Source organism: Typopeltis vanoorti, chromosome 25, assembly GCF_054136105.1.
Source record: "Typopeltis vanoorti isolate ZY-2024b chromosome 25, IOZ_Tvanoo_1.0, whole genome shotgun sequence".
NCBI lineage: Eukaryota > Metazoa > Arthropoda > Arachnida > Uropygi > Thelyphonidae > Typopeltis > Typopeltis vanoorti.
The window spans coordinates 14,999,562-15,018,943 of record NC_143573.1 but is presented as its reverse complement, the minus strand read 5'-3'; the positions used below and the strand labels follow the sequence as shown (position 1 = coordinate 15,018,943).

Sequence of the window (19,382 nt, the reverse complement as noted above, 5' to 3'; positions counted from 1 at the left end):
AGAAGAAATGTTTGGTTTATGGGCAGCTGCTCGACCATGGAACCCCATTCCTCGTGATTGTTTCACTCGATGTCTGGCGATTTCCACGAGCTACCTTCTTCAATGCTCGATGGTCCCTGTCTGTCATTAAACACAGCCTACCCAACCATGGTTTTGTTTTGTTGTGAATGTTGTGAAAGACGTCACCAACTGTTGACTTCGGCAACTTGAGAATGGTTGAAATGTCTCTGATAAATTTCTTACTGATGTGGCAACCAATCACTAGTCCACGTTCGAAGTCACTGAGCTCCCTTGACCTACCATTCTGCTTGTACTTCTTATCACTGAACAATACATAGCTCTATGTCTCCTTTGGTATTGGTAAATGAGGTCGTAGTGACCTCTAGATGTCAATTTACGAATCACAGATGTGTCTGGATACTTTTGATCAGATAGTGTACAATGGCTTGTTTTCAATAGGTTTGCAATAATAAACATCATTCTTTCCTTGGAAATTTTTAGTCTTTATTATGCAGTCATAAACGTTTTATAAAAATTAAGTGGATATTAAATCCAGCATTATTTCAAAGCTGTTTCTGTATTCGGCTTTGAAATAATGCTGGATTTAATATCCACTTAATTTTTATAAATTCTGCATCACCGAACTGAACCCTTTTTGACTCTTTATTTTTTGTAAATAAAAGTTTTATATTATGAAATATTAAAATTTGTCTTAAAATATTGAAAAATAGTACAGATGGTCCCCGGGTTACGGACATCTCAACTTACGGCATTCTGTACTTATGAACAGGCTCCCCATAAGGATAATTAATAATTAAATCAGTGGTTCCTAAACTGTGTGCCACAAAATATTCTGATATTTTCACTTAAATAACTGCACCAACTGTGCACTGCAACTGTTAGATAGGTCTATGTTCTGACTTTGGGCACCATGAAAAAATCCTGATATACTAAGGACTCCGTGAACTGAAAAAGTTTTGGAACCACTGAATTGAATAATTATAATAGGTCAGGAACTAGTTTCTTCCACTCATGTAAACAAACACGAGTGGAAAAACATACTCATACATGCAGGTTTGTAAACAAACCCACACGTTTGAGTTTGTTTTACGTTCTTTTCTTGTTTGAATTAAAAGAAAGAGCACAATAGTTTCTGTAACTTATTAGAGTACAGGGGTGTTATTATTAATATTACACTGTATTATTATTGCCACATATGAGCCATTATAGTATTGTTATTATTATTATTAGTACCATCAGGGATCTGAGTTACGTACAAATCCGACTTAAAGATGTTATCAGGAACGTATCTCATTCATAGCCTGGGGACTGCCTGTATAGTTTTGGTCATGAATAATAAAAACAGTAATATTCGAAAGTTTTATGATTTATATGCAAAATGGAAAATATTCAGACAACAAAATATCTGGGTAATACAGAAAAAATCAAGTACACATCTTTGGTAACCATGTATAAATACAAACATAGCAATGAATTTATAAAACAAACCAATGAAATTGAAATGTCAGATCACAAAATCTAAAAAATGTATATATAAAATCAAATAATCTAAAAAAATAGGAGGTAGGTAACAAATAGGCAAAATATTTGCATTACACTGAAATGATTACATTGGATAACAGGCTGAAATGATTGCATTGAAACAGGCCTTGGAAATTCTTCTTCTTAAAAATAAGAAGGATTTCCAAGGCCAATGAGTAAACCAATTCCACAGCACAATTTCTCAGAGAAAATTTCTTTCATCACCAACTACCAGCTTATTCATTGAAAGAATTTTTTTCAGAAGCCTGAAATATTTATGAAGAAATCAGATGTAGACTACTCTCAAAAAATGCTGAAATATTCCTTTTCCTAGATCACATTTATCGCATCATTTTGATTATTACATCTATAATTATTCTGTATATTTTGCAATTTAAAATAAAAGTGCCTTTAATATTTTTTATTTGTGAAAAAAATGCAATATATATATACTAGGGTGCGGCGCCCAACCCCTGTGTTCCGGACTGGTAGGCCGGTTTTCCTTGAATTCTGAAGACTCGACACTCAGGGTAGCCCCTGAGTTTCAAAACGTTTCAAATAACTTGACAAAAAAACGTGACACAAAAACGTTTGATAAAAAGGTTTATCATTTTATATCTATAAGGTAGATATATAGAGAGAGAAATAGGGGATATTAAACATCCATTCTTATTTCATATCTGAAGAAAACGATTTTTAGGTTTCACTTGCCTGATAGCAATTGGTGTTCAACAGCTGCTAGGCTTCGTGTTGGCAAATTTTTAAAATCTAAAGAGCAGGAAACCCAAACAGAAATAAAAACAAAATTCTCATTCACTACCATATCACAATTATGTCAGAAAGTTAAATTCATCATAATCTAACTCTCGTTGGATGCATAATAAGATATCAAAATATAGAGCTGAGAGGCTTACATTTTTCAAAAATAAGATAAAGTAATAGAGAATATTATGAATCCATCCATATATATATATAAACATAAGTTTCTTTCTACATTTCTAAGTTTCGAAATTTACTAGCAAACTTATGAGAAGCTTATATTCTCATATAATGCAATTAATTTTCAAAACTTTTAAGCTTATTTCCACATTTGACTCTAAAATATGGATGGATTCACAATGTTCTCCATTTCAGTATCCCACTTATGCCAAATCAAATCCTCTCGACTCTATACTTTAATATTTGAGAGATGCTTTGGAGAGACTAGATGTAAATAAATCATGTGGACCAGATAACATACAAGGAATTATGATCAAACATCTTCCTTCCCTAATCCTAGATTGGCTACTTCGCCTATACAACAATAGCCTAAAACAAGGAAAAGCTCCAAAAGACTGGAAGACATCCACAATCATACCAATCTTAAAGCCTAACAAACCTCAAGACCAACCAGGAAGTTGTAGACCAATTTCACTGACTCCAATTCCAGGCAAATTGATGGAAAAAATGATACTCCAACGTTTGAATTACTATCTAAACAAAAATAGTATACTACCACATTTTCAGGCTGCCTTTAGAAGAAATCGCTCAACAACTAATCAACTTTTCTACTTAACCGAGACAATTCAAGATAACTTCCAGACCAAACCTACCAATTCCACCATTACAGCTTTTATAGATTTTAGCAATGCCTTTGACAAGGTGTGGAGGCAGAAATTCTTTTCCAAACTTTGTCATATTGGAATAGAAGGGAAAGTTCTAAACTGGATTTATGACTTTCTAAGAAACAGAACAATTCAAGTTAGAATAAGTAATACCTTTTCCAAGAAAGTGAAAATAAGACAAGGACTCCATCAAGGCAGCATTTTGAGCCCACTCCTTTTTTTCCATCTACTTAAATGACTTAGATAAAAATATAAATAAAGAAACAAGGATAGCTATGCCTGCTGATGATTTGGGCCTATTCTCAGCTCACAACAACCTAGAAACAGCAGAAGGTCACCTTAAACAAAGCCATTGAAAGTTTATCTACATACTGTGAAAAACAAAAAAATCAAAATTAACCCTACTAAATCAGAAATTTGTGTATTTACCATTAATAACCACCTCAGAAAGTGGAGACCAAAGATTAAGCTAAACAGTCAACTAATTACATTTAATGAAAACCCCATATACTTTTAGAGTTACTCTGGATCCATCACTAAGCTTTAATAAACATATCAACAATGTTGCAATCAGAGCAAAAAAGAAGACTCATGAAAAGTATCTCAGGTAAAGAGTGGGGAGCTGATGCCAAAACCTTAAAAGTCACATACACCTCTATTATCTGACCCATAATGGAATATGTTTCGCCTATCTGGATGCAAACATCACAAACCAGTTTAGGCAAGCTTATAAAAATTCAGAAAAATGTAGCTAGAATCATATATAGACTAAGAAATACAACTCCTGGAAAAATAGCAGAATTCGAATCCAACCTTGTTCCTTTAAAAATTAGATAGCAAGAAAATCTTACTAAATTTGTAGGGAAAAAAGCCAACCTTGCACATCATAAAACAAGTGAACTTCTTAAAAATTGGCAACCAACAAATGGAATAAAGAAAATATCAACAATGCATGAAATCATGGAAAATAAAATTCCCTTGGATTGTTCAAATAAAATAGCCAACTACCCAGCATTTCCTCCAAATCAAGGCAGGAAAAATATAGTAATTAATTTTGAAATAGGGAAAAAAGCCTAGAAAACCCTGAAATCTTGAGATCATTAGCTCTTTCAAAAATAATGGAATATGGACCTGACTCAATAAAGGTCTACACAGATGGCTCCAAAAACCCAAATGGTAAATCTGGGAGTGGCATACTCATTTATGGCTCTCAAAATATAAAACTAAAAACAACTAACAGTAATGGATGCAACTCATACCATGCAGAATTAATAGCCATTAACATAGCACTGCAACATTTGGATAAACAATATCCAAAGGAATTTATATTTTTCGCAGATTCCTTAGCAGCCCTTCAAGCTATTAAGAACTGCTACACTAGCCATCAAGAAATACTTAGAGACATAGCAAAAAACATAAACTACATAAGGATTCCAAAATAATGTTCCAATGGATTCCATCCCATGTGGGATTAAAGGGAAATGAAACTGCAGATGAAGTGGAAAAAATGGCTGCAACATCAAGTGATACCATAGAATTTGATCTTTTTAAAACTACTCAAAAAGAAAATGTAAAAAGAATGATTCTCTAGAACATGACTCACCACTGATATTTAGCAGAAAATTCAGGAGCTACCATCAACTCCAAGTTTAATCGCTGTGCCACTACCATGATCTCTTGCCTCAAGACCGGCCACACTAGACCAGTCAAGTGTAGCAATGGCATAAAAGTCTCCCCATCTGCAAAATGTGTAACATTGAGGAAGCGTCGGCAATGCATTTACTAAATTGTATGAATATTTCCAAATGTGAACTTTATAACAACCCAGAAAAGGTGCTGTATAAAATACATGAATTTGACCTCTATGATCTACCAATTGACCAACCTTTGCCAGCAAAGGTTTATCGATTGGTAGAGCCTCTGCTACTAATGGTTCACGCAAAAAGTTAAGCAAGTTTGAACGCGGTTAGTAGTTGGAAGGGAATCAATTGTTCTATGCTGTTGGCACACTCTTTCTTGATGAGTCTTTGGACTCCCTGGAGGTGTCAAATAATAATAATAATATATATAGGAACTTGGAAAGTTTTGAATGAAGACCAGAGAGCTTATGAGAATACAGTCCTTGGCATCAGAGTTGCCTTAGTCTGCACAACTCAAAAAACTTTCTGAGTTTCTGTGTGTATATATATATATATTAGGGTTACCAAGTAATTTTATAAACTTGGTTATTTTACTTCTAATCCCAAGTAAGCAAACAGTTAAGTTTGCACCTGAAACGTAGTTCAAGTCTAAAGGTGGTGCAACACAAGGGCAACTCATTCATTGTAAAGGTGGGTAAAGTTCTGATCACTATTCTTAGTATTTTCCATAATGTAAAGCACATCTCACTAAGAGATGTATACTGCAATACATTATGGGTGGGGTCACTATCCAGACCGGTTTCAACCTTTTTTGAGGTCTCCTCAGTGAGTAGCTAGACCCTAAATTCCAAGGTTTTAGTAATACAGTATTTAGGGTCTAGCTACTCACTGAGGAGACCTCAAAAAAGGTTGAAACTGGTCTGGGTAGTGACGCCACCCATAATGTATTGCAGTATACATCTCTTAGTGAGATATGCTTTACATTATGGAAAATACTAAGAATAGTGATCAGAGCTTTACCCACCTTTACAATGAGTTGCCCTGGTGTGACACCACCTTTAGACTTGAACTACGTTTCAGGCGCAAACTTAACTGTTTGCTTACTTGGGATTAGGAGTAAAATAACCTAGTTTATAAAATTACTTGGTAACCCTAATATACATTATTCCCAAGGTAAAAAAATTTATTCACACACACACACACACATATATATGTATATATAAAATACAGAGTTCCAAAAATAAAATTTCAATTTACTAGCCACAAAAATTTTTTTTATTCACTCAAGGTATTGGGCAAGTACCTTGAATGAGTAAATTTCATCTATATTGTTATTAGATTATATTTTTAAAAATACAATGTTATGATTAATGCTGAAACAAAGCAATTGTTATATCCTTGGTTCTATGTGCATGGTGTGTCTCACCACCATTGTTATGCATCATCGTGTGCACCATTTTTATGTCGTTGCTCTTCCTACAATATTTTAACGTTACATCCCTTATGAATTCAACCTCTCTACTTTAACTACAAGACTTACAAGATTTCCCTGATTAATATCTGTATCACTTCTTACGAGTTCATTCTATAAGGAAAGTAAATTCTATACCTCTAGCCAATTCCTAATTTTACTCACGTGCTTACCCTGACTGTTAAGGTTATTCCTTGCTAAAAGAAACGAATCCTCAAATTTCTTTCTGGGGCCATCTCCTCTTCAGATATTGACAAATTTATTTTTTTGTGCTGCACCAGCCAATACTTTAGAATAGAATGGACTGTTATTCAGGAAGACTTTTCCAGACCTTTGGTGCACGTAGGTGAATAAATTAAATTCTCTACTGCAGCTAAATAAATTCTGGTTTGCAGTCGTAACCTCTATAACAACATGTCATACCTTTCTTTCAATTCCTCCCCGCTATGGTTCAGATTAATGAGTGGTAGTTTTGGTTCATATCACAGGCAAATCTCAGGTATAAAAGAAAAAACATATTTATTGGAATCTAAAGACATAATATACACTTAGACCAATCTCACTTTCAATTAGTTCAATTACGTGCTAAATCAGACCTTTTCAAACTGATTAATACGCTAATACACGAACAATAAATTCTCTTAAGTTAAAGACTAAACACACATAATATACACATTATACTCTTCTAATCTATATTCTACCTACTATGTTTGTCTTGCATATTAAACTAGTCACAATCATCTATAATCATTCCTAACAATTTGTCTTATGGACATTAGCCAATGCCAAATAATCACTTAAAGTTCTTAAATACTGTCCATACTCGATTAATACACTACAAACACACATAATATGTACATTATACTCTTCTAATCAGTATTCTACCCACTGTGTTAGTCTTGCATATTAAACTAGTCACAATCATCTATAATCATTCCTAGCAATTTGTCTTATGGACATTAGCCACTGCTAAATAATCACTTAAAGTTCTTAAATACTGTCCATACTCAATTAATACACTACAAACACCTTTTCCTTTTTCCGACTGGATAGTTAAAACAAAATCTGTACATTACCATTTCTTGGGGGTAGGGTCTCCAGGTCCATTGGAACTGTCCTTCTTTATTTGAATTACCTTTCGAATCCGCCATCTGTTTCGGACCATCGTCATTTCTACTGCCGGTTCTGATATATGTCCGTGATATTATTCCGTCGGAACTTTGCGAAGGAGCGAAGACAGATATGCTGACATCTCACGCTTTCATACCGGCAGAAATTCTGGCATCGAAGGGAAAGGTGCACCCTCCAATATCGAACTATCGCCACAAAACACCATCAGGAACTACCGGTCCATGAGAGAAGTCAAATCATCATCCAGGAAAACAGGCGAAAAAAGCCCTGAAAAAGGAGTGCAAAACTTTTTATTCTCCATTCACTTTCCCCCTTTTTGCACCCTGTTCTTACCACGATAGCACCCTCTTACTTTTTTTTTCTGCGATCTTTTCCCCGCCTGCTACTTTCATTGACCATGGCAACTTCGGCACATCGCGAGATCATAGCAGCGTCTTCTGGGAACCGAATGTGTGTCACTTTCTGAGATTAAAAATGCCTCAGGCCCGCCCGTGACCTTTGGTCTAGTGTTTACATCTAATTTACCCATTCATTGTATACATGATGCATTCATATAATACTAATTTATACACGAAGTTCTTTACATGGTATTACAATTTTACTAAAAGGAGGTAATTCTATTTCCATTTACAGTTAGTACTTTAGTTCTTCTGCTCCAGTACAAGTTTTTTCTCTCAGCTGATTTTTCTGACTTGTTAAATCCTGAATGAATTATTTCTTTAATAAAGTTCTTCATTCAGGATGTAACACAATACATTATTTATTTCTTACTACACCTTACACATAATTATGCAGAAATATTCTTTCTTTTAATGTGGGTTTAAAATGTATGGCACAACATAGCTCGTTTACATAACTGCTTCATGTGGTGTCTAGTTTGTCTTTTTTTAGTTGCAAAATATCACTTAACAAGTGACTTTTTCAAAACAAAATATTGCAGTGAAGCATAATTCATATGTATATCATTAATAAGTCAATGCATGGTGGAGGGATTCATTGATGATCTCAGCTTCCCTTTTATTGGATTCATTTGACTAAAACCTCATTGATGTACACAAATGATGTACTTACTGCTATCATGGCTATAATTTCAAGCATTTTTGAGAGACAGGAAAACCTATCCCTATTAATGATTGTTCTTTCAAAAATGTCTTCTGTGTTTAAATGCTTCCCTAAAACTTTGAACTCGTACTGCGCTTTCACCAAATTTGTGAAAGAGTGGTACGAGTTTTCATTATCATAAAAATATTTCTTGACATGTTTACCCAAATTCTTAATTTCTTCTTTCCCAAAAAAGAAATATCTTCAGGCCAAATAAATATATCAAATACTGAGAAAGGTTTGGCAATTTCTGATTCATTTCCACTAAATCTTTTTATCAGATACATTATTTCTTCATCTTTTAATACTTTTTGTTCAACATTCAGTATCTCTCTCTGCACTCAATATCTGAATACTATTATATACACCTACAATAGTATATAATATATAATATATGGAATAGCCTCCGTAGCGCAATTGGAAGAATGACGGTACATTGCGCCCTTCGATTGGAATAGGCCTAAGTTCGATTCTCGTCGCGACGGGAGGAATCTTTATCTGGTCGATTTCAATCGAAAGTGAGTTAGCCGATCTCATACGGAGGTAGCAGGGTTTTTTCTCCCGGAAACTCGGGTTTTTCATCCCGCATACAGACAAATCGGCCCTTCAGAACACACGCAATTTACAGACAAAACATACTAGTTGTAGTAGTGGTGGAGGTGGGCGGTAGATGGCGTTGATGGAGATGATTCGTAGTGGTGGTTCGGTGTAGTGGTTGAGACAGTTGTAGGTGTCCTCCCGCGATGAGTCTTCGGACTCCTTGGAGGTGTCGGGAATAATAATAATAATAATAATAATAATAATAATATAACAGTGGCAGTTGTTTGAATAAAGTTTAGAAATATAAGAGAAAGTGGATACCTCTTGCAAAGCAGTATGTCTTCATTTTCTTTAACAAGCCTTTTGATATTTCTGTACCATCCCCTTTTCCATTGCCTGTTTCCTCTAAATGCATTACCACTGAAGAGTAGTTGTTAACAAGTGCAGTCAGCACTCCCACTCTGTTAGACACCCACCTCACCGAATGCAGATACTTGAACTTCAGGATTTTTGTTTGTAACATGTCTGCTGCTTTTCCAAATTCTTTCAGTCTTTTTAGTGAACTCTAGTAAAAGGTATATTAATTTTTTTATTACTGTTTCACTGTGAGAAACAAAGGGAACATTTTGATTCAATTTAAAGCAACCAGATTCAAATTATGTGTTATATAATGTGTTGATATAAGTTCTGGCACATCTGTCTTTAATCTTGTCACTAACTCATTGTTTTTTCCTAGCATGTTTCTTGCTCCACTTGTTCCAATTATTAACCAATTATCAGTCTCCAATGGCAAGAATAACTTATTCATTTCACTCTGTAATGTATCAAAGTACCCAGCAGCCTGTTGAGTTTTAAAGAGGAATTATGGAAGCAAATGCCACTTTCAGTTTCCGATTTTTATTTATGTAGCCTTGATGGCCCTATGTTTCACTCAGGATTTCTCCACGAGTGCAGGTCACAAAGATGCCTCCAATGATCTCAATCTTGAGCTTCTCTCTCTTCCATGTTATACCCATAGATTTCACTAGTGGATCTTCCCGTCTTGTAGGTGGTCTTCCTGGTTTTCTCTTTATTTTTGGTTGGCAGTTGAGTATTGTATATATCCATCTGTTATCCCTGAGTCTGGCTACGTGACCTGCCCATCTCATCTTGCTTTCATATATGCAGTTATCACATCTTTTATGCCTGATCTCTTTCTTAGTTCCATGTTCTATTGCACGCTGAGTTATTCTGAGAGTCTCTTCTTGTCATGTTCCATGTTTCTGATCCACATGTGAGTGATGGAAGAACGTCACTATTAAATAGTTTTGCTTTCGCAGAGATGTCAAGATTTAGATCAGTAAGTGTTTCTTTTAGTCTGTTGAATGATAGCCATGCAACTTTCTTTCTTTTTGCTAGTTCTTCAGATAAATCGTTATTCATTTTTATTGTTTGTCCTAAGTAATTGTAGGAGTCAACTTGTTCTATAGGGATGTTATTAATACATACGTGACTGTCACTTGTGGATCCATTTTTTTTTTTCTAGATTCATTTCTAAGCCTATCTTATTGCTGTTTGTGTATATTTTTTCACCCATTTCTTCTAGGTCTTTTAGGTTGTGGGATATCAGTACTAGATCATCGGCAAACATAAGGATTTGTAAGTTTTCACCATCTATGCTTATTCCTCCGTTTAGATCTGATTTTTTTCAGAATGTATTCTAAAGTGCTGGTAAATAGATTTGGGGAGATTACATTGCCTTGCCTGAACCCTCTCTTTATATCTATATTTATAGGTTGATCAAATAGGAATATTTGTGTGGTCTGATTTTTGTTGATTTCTTTTATCATGTGGATGTAAGTAGGGTCCACATTTATTTCCAGTAAGGCACTGATGACTGCATTGTGTTCTGTAGTATCAAATGCTTTTTTAAAATCAATAAAGAGGAAACATAGAGGGATTCGGTATTCTCTGCATTTTTCTATGAGTTGTGAAATGACCTGGATATGATCTATTGTGGAGAAGCCTCTTCTAAATCCTGCCTGCTCTCTACCGGAGTTGTCTTTGAGAGTGTTTTGGATTCTGTTCAGTATTACTCTGTTCATGATTTTATATGTGTGAGCAAGTAGACAGATTGGATGATAGTTTTTATATGTTTTCCTTGTTCCTTTTTTTGAATAGAAGTATGGTTTTTGAGGTCTTCCATTCCTCTGGAATCTTTCTTTGAAGTACCATGTGAATCTGGCAGCCAAAGCTTTGAAAATAATTGGTCCACCTTGTTGGATTTCTTCAGCCTTAACATGATCAACTCCTGAAGCTTTACTCATTTTCTTAAGGGCATGTTCTATTTCTTCTGGAAGTACATCTGGTATATTGCATGGTTTAGGAATGATAGGTTCTGAGACTTGGCACTTAGTTGCATAAAGATCATTATAAAAATTCTGCACAATTTCTTCTATCCTTTTTCTATTAGTATGTTTTTCTCCTTTTGATCCTGTAAAGCAGATGGAATTGACTGTTTAAAATTTAAGTCTTTCTCTATTTTTTTCAGGCTGGTTTTTGCCTGTACTGCTTCTCTTAGTTTTTGTATCCTGAAAGCTTTGTAGTCTTCTGGAATTCTTTTCCTTAGTAACTTACAGATAATTTTGTATTCTAGAAAATTTCCTTCAGATTTCTTCAGTTCTTTTCTCCTTTTCAGTAGTTCTTATAGTTTGAGGTAAGAGTCGTTCTCTTTTCTTTTGTTTCACAGGAATTTCTGATTTTTTCTTGCACTCGTTGAATTTATTAATAAAGTCAATATAGTCATCATTTATGTAACAGTTCTTAATAGTCCATTCAGTCTCTTCTGTGTACTTCCTGAACTTGTGGTAGTCTATTTGTTTGGGTTGTCTTTTGTAGTTTGATGTGGTGGTGAACAGTAGATGGCATTAGTGTAGATGATGCGATTCATGGATGATGGGTAGATGAGGTTGAGTGATGGAGACAGAGAGTTGTAGAGGAGGTGCCCTCTCTCGATGTCTTGGACTCCCTGGAGGTGTCAAATAATAATAATAATAAAGAACAAGTTCCTTCTTGTTTGAAAAAAACTGTAGAAGCATCATTCTAAGAAGATTCATTCTCTTGGAGTCTTTGATTTCCTTAACTAATTCATGTTTAATGACAATAGCAATAACTGGCACAAGTTCTTTCATTATATTTGTTCATTCTAGTACATATAAGTCCAGTAGAGCAGTACCAGAAATGGTACTGCTCTATTGGACTTATATGTATATTATATACTTATTTAACAAGGCTATCAAGTTTTTGAGATCAGTAAATGGTTCATTGAATTTAGCTATATTATAAAGGCACTTAAAGTGTTCAAACTTTTAGAATCCATTTTCTTTTAGCAAGTAGCTAGAGGTGGGTTTTCTGAGTGATTTCTGGCCAAGTCTATGTCATAGCATCTTTTGTGAGAATTGAATGCTTAATTGTGTCTCCACTAAATGTCTCCACTTTGAAATGAAAGGTCCTCAAACCATGTATCAATCTAGAGTTACTGTCAGCATCCCCAGGATATTTTTGTAGGTATTACAAAATGCAACTTTGTCTTAAAAAGCACATCATAGTTGATTGTTTTTTACCTGATGATACAGCAGAACTCTTTCCCCTAGCATTTTAAACACTTTTTGGTGCCTGCAATTTACCTTCAGTTTTGCATCATTTCACAAAACTTAAAAGTGTAGTTTGTGTTTTCTTTCTTTTATTGTTCAGAATGAAAGCTGAATTTATATAAATTATTGATTAATAATTTAATAGGAAAGACAATAATAAAATTCACAAAAACAAGAAAGTAGGTAGCACTGGCTGTGGAGCCAGACTCGCTTTTCATGATGTACTCAGTTACATAATCTGATCTTTGATTTGTCTTTGCAAAATAATTGAATTTTTTAAATAACAGTGTTAAAAAAAGCCTTGTCATTAAATAAATTGTTCAAGTATTTAATTATACTAAGTTAATTCATCTTGTGAGCTGTGAAAATGTCATGCATACTGGATATGTGTATAAGGTTAATATTGAATTAAATTAATCCATTGATTTGATTATAAAATTTGTATATTGGAAATGATAACTATAATTTAATTGAAATGAATTCATGATATGAAAAACATACTTGTTTTGTTTGAAGTTTGTGAGATTTACTCTTTTCAAGTGAGGTGCTATAAAGGCAATGCATAATGGCATTGTTACTGGTTTTTGCACCAGAAGTATGATGCATAAAGAGCATACATGGAGTGTTAAGAACCTTGTATGGTATGGCTGTGAGAGAAGTCTCATCCATAGTAATAAATCGATGCACAAAATCAGTTTTATTCTTGTTAAAATGCTCCAAGTACTGTTTAGAGATTTTCATGTGAGTGCATTTTTCATCTGCTGTGAGCAAGCACGGCACCTTGCGCAAAGCTTTTTCATATGCAATTTTTCATGCAAAATATATCCTACACATTGTTTTGAAATGCCTATAGTCTCAGCAGTTTAACACACTTTGACTCGCTGGTCATCCAATACCATATCGTGCAGTTGATCAATCATTTCTGGTGTTGTTACACTTTTGGACGTCCTTTACATGGATCATCTTCAAGGCTGGTACGGCCATGTTTAAGCTCGGCAGCCCATTTCTTAATCGTCAAAAACAAAGGAGAATAGTGTTCATAAACTTTGAATGAATTTCTTTTGGCATTAAACCTTCTTTTACAAAGAATTTTATAGCCGCACAATACTCAATTTTATCCATTTCAAGGGATACAAACAACACTTTTGCTTCAGACAGCTGGATAAAACAAACTACTTGATAGAATGACTTGCAGTTTCACATGGATGCTTATGACAGATGTACGAACTTGGGAAAAAAAATCTCTTGCCGATAGTGTTGCCATCTATGGTCGAGGCCGAGAAATTTTCAGACCACCCTAGTATTGTAGCTTGTATTTCTGTGTTAATTTTATTATCTTGAGTAATCAATGTTCCAAACATTTGAAGGAAGTGGCACTTTTAAATTGCATGTTATCAATGGTAAACTGGTCATATTCTCCCTTGATTGTGATTTTTGCATACTTTTAAATAGTCAATTCTATCCTAGGATAGGGAGTTGAATTTTAAGAAGCACATTGCAAAAGTGGCTAAATCAGCTCATCAAATCACTTGGTGTTACTGAAGAATATTTTGACGAGCAGAGACAAGCAAGTTATTGTTCCTTTGGATCGAGCTTTGATAAGACCCCACCTTGACTACTGTGCCCAGATCTGGGCACAGGGTTTCTTCTTGATGGAGAGGATCCAGTGACGAGTGACCAAGATGATAGCAGGTCTATAGAATGAACCTTATGAGAACAGGTTGAAGATTTGTGGGTTGCAGAAATTGGTTGATAGGTGGAAAAGCTTTGTCATAAGGATATTTTTCAGAACAGGACTGGTGGTGGTAGGACTAGAGGCCATCCATGGAAACTAAGCAAAAGTGTGGTTTGCAAGGGTGTTAGAACTAGGTTTTTTACTTGGAGAGTGGTGAATGAGTGGAATAAGCTGCCAGAGTCTGTTGTGGGTGCCATGACTGTGAATGAGTTCAAGCCAAAGTATGAGAGATACTGTGTGAATGTTGAATAGTTGTTCTTGACATGATGTTTAGGGCCTCCCTCAATGAGTCTAAGGACTCCTTGGAATTGCCCGTAATAATAATAATAATCCTAGGTTTTCAGTAAAAGTTTAAATGTTATTCTAATATCTTCAGCATTTTCTCCAACTAGTCATATATCATCTGCATATCATAACATTACTGTTCTGTTTGTGTTATCTTTTAATGTTTCTCAAATACATTTTTCTAAAGCTAAATTAAAAAGGATGAGCAAAGCCCTCTTTGCTCATTTTCTTGCTTTGATCCTGTCTTAATATCAAAAGGTTTGGATCTAATTCCATTAACTAATACCATGCTTTGGCTGTCATTAGTGAATTTTGATTAAGCATATTATCTTATGAGGTATTCCCAGCTCATCTAATACTTCAAAAAAGCTTTCTCTAAGAATGTTATCATATGCTTTTCTAAAATCTATAAATAAAATATGAAAACCTACTAATGATATTCCTTTTTTTTAAAAAAATATCTGTCTTATAAAAATCCAGTCAACCATAGATGTATTTGTTTGGAATCCTGCTTGATATTCACCTATTTTTTGTTCAGCATAGAATAAGATTCTTTTTAGTATAATATTACATACAATTTTGTAGCCTGCTGACACAAGTGATATCTCTCTTTAACCTTCCTACCGGCTAGGACGTCTATAGACGTCCAAATAAATCTGGATAAGATTCAGCCCACCTGTTTAAAGAACCTGGATAAGAAGTGCAATTTGACTGTCATGTCCATTAGAAGGTGTGATAAACCCTCACGCTGAAGAGAAAGGTTAATCGGATTATCTCCCGTCCGTAGCTGCCTCTCAGTTGCCTATAACAAGAAACGGACTTTCTTGTTCCATGCTGGTGAACTGGATTTTAGTTATATATGATAGACTAAAAATAGAGAAATTATTTATATTTTTGTATTCTCTTTTTATTGTACAATACAATTTTAATTTCTGGACAAAATAAAGGTCTTGCATAATTTCTTCACTTAACCAATTTAATTTTTTATTTTTTTGCGCTAATTTTTTTCTAATCGCTACTAGACAAAAGATTTTTCTTTGTTCTCGAAGAAATTAATTCACGATAATTGGGGGGGGGGGGGGGTGGGGGGGGGGGGGGGTGGGGGGGGGGGGGGGTGGGGGGGGGGGGGGGTGGGGGGGGGGGGGGGTGGGGGGGGGGGGGGGTGGGGGGGGGGGGGGGTGGGGGGGGGGGGGGGTGGGGGGGGGGGGGGGTGGGGGGGGGGGGGGGTGGGGGGGGGGGGGGGTGGGGGGGGGGGGGGGTGGGGGGGGGGGGGGGTGGGGGGGGGGGGGGGTGGGGGGGGGGGGGGGTGGGGGGGGGGGGGGGTGGGGGGGGGGGGGGGTGGGGGGGGGGGGGGGTGGGGGGGGGGGGGGGTGGGGGGGGGGGGGGGTGGGGGGGGGGGGGGGTGGGGGGGGGGGGGGGTGGGGGGGGGGGGGGGTGGGGGGGGGGGGGGGTGGGGGGGGGGGGGGGTGGGGGGGGGGGGGGGTGGGGGGGGGGGGGGGTGGGGGGGGGGGGGGGTGGGGGGGGGGGGGGGTGGGGGGGGGGGGGGGTGGGGGGGGGGGGGGGTGGGTCGCATATGTGAAATTGGTTTCAATTTTTGGGAAGAGACACAATAAATCATTTTAGAGGCAAGAAAGGTCAAATAACTTAGGACAGTAAATGAAATTCTAAGCAACACAATAGACGTAAAGACAGGAGGAGGGGACACAAAGATCACTCAGCAACAGTTAATCCACTAATGCTATAGAATAGCCGTAACGAGATTAACGGCGGAGGAAGGTAATGGCATGATAAAAGGTAGAATGCCGACGAAGTTTTGATCCATGAAAACAGCTAGGGATTGTTGGATATTTCATCCACACTGGCCGGTTGGGAGGTTAATTTTCACATTCATTTTTGTTTCCCATTTTATATATTGGAATGATTAGTGCTGCTTTTCATTTTAAAGGTATCTCTTCTTTTTGCCCAAATTAAATTTACCTGTTTAAGTATATGTGTAGTTAATTCACTTCCACCATATTTGATAAGTTCATCTACTATTTTTCAGCCTGGTGCTTTGTTGTCTTTGATTTGCTTTATGCTTTCCACTACTTTGGCTAGTGAAGGTTTAAATATTTCTTGGTGACAGGTATCATAAGTATTCTGTTTAAATGTCTCAACAGGTTCTTCACAGTTTAGGAGTTAGTTGAAGTACTCTCTACACCTATTTGCTTATTTCATTCCTAGTGGCTAGTGTATGTCCATTACTATTGCTATTATTGTCTAAATATATGTAGGTATGTTTTTTTGGTTCCAAATTTCATAGAAAAATTTTCCAGAATTATTTAATGTAAATTATTTCTAGATTTCTTCAATCTGTTCATGTAAAATTTTCTTTTCTGTTGTCTGATTATTTTATTGGCTTTCTTGCTGCTCCCCTTTGTATCTCTGGGCAGCATGAAGCCACATGCTTCTATCTTTTTTCTTTACTGTTCAGTTTCTTCATTAAAGCATTTTTTACACTGTATTTTACTTTGAATTCCAATTGAGTTTTCTGCTGCTATTTTTATGATATTCTTGATTCCAGATGTTTTTTGGTATTTTCATTATCATCTAGCTGCACATTTTTCAGTTTTTCTTTTAATACACTCTCATATTTTCTTCTGTCTTTTGTTTTATCTAGTTTGTTGATGTATCCCAGATGATTTGCACGTGCTGAAAAACCTTTAGAATAACACCAATTAGAAAATGGTCACTATCACACTAGCTTCTCTTAAATGAATCAATCTTTCTCTATTGATAATGTCTCACTATATATAACTGTTAAGAGAATATATAAAATAGGAGTTAAATGAATGAATGGTGAAATTAAGCAAGCAACGTGGAACATTGCTCAATAAAAATGATTTATGAACTCTCATTGTGTAGTAGTATAGACACCAAAGCAGACTTAAATCAAGTCTAAATAAGTTTTGTAGTTTTTGACATATTTTTGAATCAAATAATCCACTTCTCTTTCACTCTGAAAACACACACAGAGATTGTTATGTTAATGTCATTATAACAATAGGATTGACTCCTTGGCATCAGTCATCTCCTTCAACTCTTAAATTAAAGATATCAAGAAATTATATACTTGGTTTAATCATTTATCCAAGTGTAAGCGAACTAGTTTGTGCCTGAACTATTTCCTTCAACTCTTGTTTAGATGACCAATGCAGATTTCCTCCCACTATACCAAGAAGACCTCACTTCATGCATTCTTTTGTTTTGCCTTTCCTGGTCCAGATGGTAATCCCCATATGTGTTCTAAAGTTAATACTTTCCCTGTACTGATGAACTCTCATAATCATCAGGCACAGCATGGAGATAAGTCTGTACTTAGCATATCCTCCCTCAAAAAAAAAAAAAAAAAAAAATGCAGATAAAAGTCAGTTGAACTATAAACAATGGAGAGGGTCATTTATAGCCAACCTCTACCTGGAAAATCACAAATTAATTAATGATCACCAGAATAGATTCCAGCACTCTTGCTCCACATCAGATTATCCAGCCAGCTTTATTCACTTTTGGACACAACCTAATGGAAAGGTTTACAGAAACCTTATGTGGTTGCTTTTGTCCTTTCTAGGGCATTTTATTAGTTCTGACATGAAGTTCTGCTTACCAGTTTACCATCCTGAGATTCTTTTCCCCATTCTTTGCAAGTTAGTTACTACTTTCTTCTTTATTTGTTTTCATTGGATGAATTCTTCTGTTCAGTTTTTTTTGCCATTCAGTGCTGGAATACCGCACATGGCTGTATTTTCACTCATAATCTTCCAATATACAGTAATGACCTTCTTTCACTCCTAAAATCCTGTCTATATCATTCCTGACCATAGAATGAAAGCACATTCCATTTCTTATCTTCATTTGACAAATCTTGTAGTGGACAAATGATCCAAGGTTCAACATCTTCCATAATTTTACGTTTGTCCACTGCTAGTTGCAGCCTTGTTAGGATGACTTTTTCTATTACTTTACCGAGGCTGGAAAGAAGACTGATGGGCCTGTAGCTTTGGGGGAGTTGTGGTTTATTACCGGGCTTTTTCAGAGGGAATGATGTCAGCAGTTTTCCAAGCTGTGGGAAAGTACTTGAGTCTTAATATGGAATTGGTTATATTAACTAGATGAACTATGGCCTTCCTTGGGAGTAATTTTATTATTCTATTGGTGATGCTGTCAGGACCAGGAGCCTTTTTATTCTTCAATTGCGATATAATGTTGATTATTTCTGTTGGAGTGCTGGAGGTGATGAGATCTGAATTATCCTTAGACTGTCTTAAGGCTTTTCTGACCTGACGATGAACTTTATACAAAAATGAGATTAATATTTAAGTTTTCGTAAGATGGGCTGCATTGATTTTCCAGATTGCCAATTGGGGTTTCTACTTTTTCTTCATCTGGGTGTGCAATCCCATGATTAGTTTTCATACAGGGATACAATCATATTTAGAGATAATATTCTTAACTGAGTAATATTAAAAACACATTTGGGTGTTTTATTCAATATCTCTTTTATTCTATAGAATCTTAATTTAGTTGACTATTTTCCATAATAGTCATTGTTATTTATTTTATTTCCTACTTTTTTTAAGATCAAAATTTCTCTATATAACTAAAGAGAATATTTTTTCACAAAAGAAAATACTTTAACTTTTTTTTTATTATATAGTATGACAT

The 19,382-nt window shown here is 35.8% G+C and overlaps 1 protein-coding gene across 1 annotated transcript in view; it reads left to right on the top strand.

The window, feature by feature from the left end:
- The window catches only part of LOC150092567 (GTP-binding protein 6), a 203,553-nt gene that overhangs the window by 152,237 nt on the left and 31,934 nt on the right, over positions 1 to 19,382 (top strand). The window lies entirely within an intron of this gene.